Raw genomic sequence first — 2,402 nt, forward strand, 5'->3', positions numbered from 1 at the left:
AATTTTTAAAAACCACAATTAATGGGAAACACATTAGTTGCAAAGAACCAACAAGTAAATTGAACAAGCCTGTGGCCTGTTGTAGCTTGACAGCCAGGCAGCTGTGTTGAAGGAGCAAGGGGCCTCCAGGGACCACACCATGCCTTGGCAGTTTGGAGAGAGACCATTTACATCAGCTCAGCATTTGCTCAAGGTTGCATGCAGTCTTGGTAGCCAAGTCATATTAGCATTTCTGCCAGTATCCCTGCCTGACAACATTGCTCTGAAGTTCCAGAGCTTTGACAGTGACCAAAAACGGTGGATAGCTATCCCATGACACCACCAAGAGCCCCTCCTTTCCTTCTGAGTGTCTCTGATCCTCAAGTCAGATTATCAGATATCTCTCTTCACAACTCCCTCAGCGTTCTGTGCTGAGTTTATTGTTGGCTTAATGGAGTGCTTGTAACTGTATTTTCTCATCTATTTACTCAGCTTCATGAGGGTGAGTCCTTTTATGCCCCTGTGCTTAACATTGCATGGAACAAATTATACATATGCTACAGAAATTTGAGGAATTAATGAGTGAATGGTCAAATAGGGACTCAGGATATTCTTAAGAATATTCTTAATGTAAAGTCAGGTAGCCAAATCTCGAATTATATCCTGATGCAGTTCTCACAGGATGTGTGATTTTAAATAATAACTTGAGGTCTGAGATTATTTTTCTCTGTAAAATAGGGTTCTTATTCTGTGCCTTAAAAGATTATTGTGACTATGCCTCGATGTTTTGGAAGGAAATCACCTGGAGATGATTTTTGGGTCACCACCACAATTAAATATGGAGATACATGGACCATGGTTTTAAAATAAAATGATGATATGAACTAAAATTCTGTACAGGAAATGGAAATCATTTTGAGTAATGCAATATGAAAGAGATTTTTTTTAGGTAAATCACAAGATAATATATTGGGATAATTTTGGGGTTTTTTTTACAATCAAAAGGCCTTACACGGAAGAAAAGGGCTAAAGGTGTAGGGAAAGTGGGAAGGGTAGGGGAAAGGGAATAAGGGAAAAGAAAAAATATATGGAAAAATGGAAATAAGGTATTTGTAAACAGGGAGGGGAGGAGGGGGTGAAGGGAGGGTAGGGGTAAGGGGAAAAATGAGAACCAAGACCTGTCTTGTAAAGGTACAAGATCCCAATAATGAATGTAACTGTACTGTACACCTAAAATGTACCAATAAACGCAATTAAAACTAAAACAAAAAACAAAAAACAAAAAACAAAAAAAAACCTTACATGGCCAGAGATCAAATGGAGGGGGATGACAGATGTACATTTCAGAACCTTCATCACCAATGAAAAAATAAAGCATTTCATAGACTTAAAACTGTCATTAGTGCATATGGTTTTGAAAAAATAATCAAAATGTAAAATACCTCTACAATATAATGTTAATAGAAATTGGCCATGTACTAAGGTCATTTTAGTAAGCTACCATTGTTTAAATATTAGAAAAGTAATTTCTTGGTCCAAATTAGTGAAACCTCAAAAAAGATTGTCTTTAGAGAACACTGAGTACAATGCTTTTTCAGACACATTCTGATATTCAAAATCTGTTGTAAGAGAGCTACTGATTAACCTTTAATCACGTCTTTCTTAAAAATCTGTCAGTCTTCCATTTCTCTGGGAGGCACTTTCACCAGAGTGCTGTTCAGTTCCACAAGGTAAGCTTTCTTCATTATTATTAAGAACTTCATACATGTCAGAGAGACTGCCATTCACTGCTTTTTCATCTTTTCAAAAAGAGATGGGCAGATTTGCTAGACTAAAGCTGACATCTTTAAAGGCATGCAACAAAAATATCCCCACAATGATTGTGAAGAAGCCACTCAGAGTTCCAATGACATCATCCACAGGCATATCCCGCTACTCCTTGAAGAGAATAGCTGAGCATGTTAAAACTGAGGTGGGGTGGTGAAGAACACATAATAGATGCGAGTCACAGTGGAAGTGGTGAATATGTCCAGCGCCCTGTTCAGGTAGTTGATCTGAGTACCCAGCAGAAGGAGCCAGGCCTGCGGGTGCTGCAGCACAGCCCTGCCTGCCAGCAGCTCCTTGATGGCGATGCCCAGGCCCTTCACACAGGAGACCGAGAACGTGCCAATCACAGAGCAGATGGTGATGTACACCAGGATGTTTTTCTGCCCATGGGGAGGCCCCATCACGAAGATCAGTATCAAGGACACAATGACCACAAGTGTTGCAAAGACAACAAAGCCTGGATTACCTAGCTTGTGTGACATTTTATCCAGGGTCTCCATCTCCTCCTCCTTTGAAACAGGGATTACCATCACTGTGGACCCTAGAATACTTAGCAAACACCCAATTTTCCCATGAAGATTGAGGCTTAAGATGAA

The 2,402-nt window shown here is 39.8% G+C and overlaps 1 pseudogene; it reads right to left on the minus strand.

The window, feature by feature from the left end:
• Positions 1-1,641: 1,641 nt before the first annotated feature.
• Positions 1,642-2,402, minus strand: LOC104868827 (annotated as a pseudogene).

The sequence above is a fragment of the Fukomys damarensis genome, unplaced genomic scaffold (genome assembly GCF_012274545.1).
Source record: "Fukomys damarensis isolate Sample0158 unplaced genomic scaffold, DMR_v1.0_HiC HiC_scaffold_16, whole genome shotgun sequence".
Taxonomy (NCBI): Eukaryota; Metazoa; Chordata; class Mammalia; order Rodentia; family Bathyergidae; genus Fukomys; species Fukomys damarensis.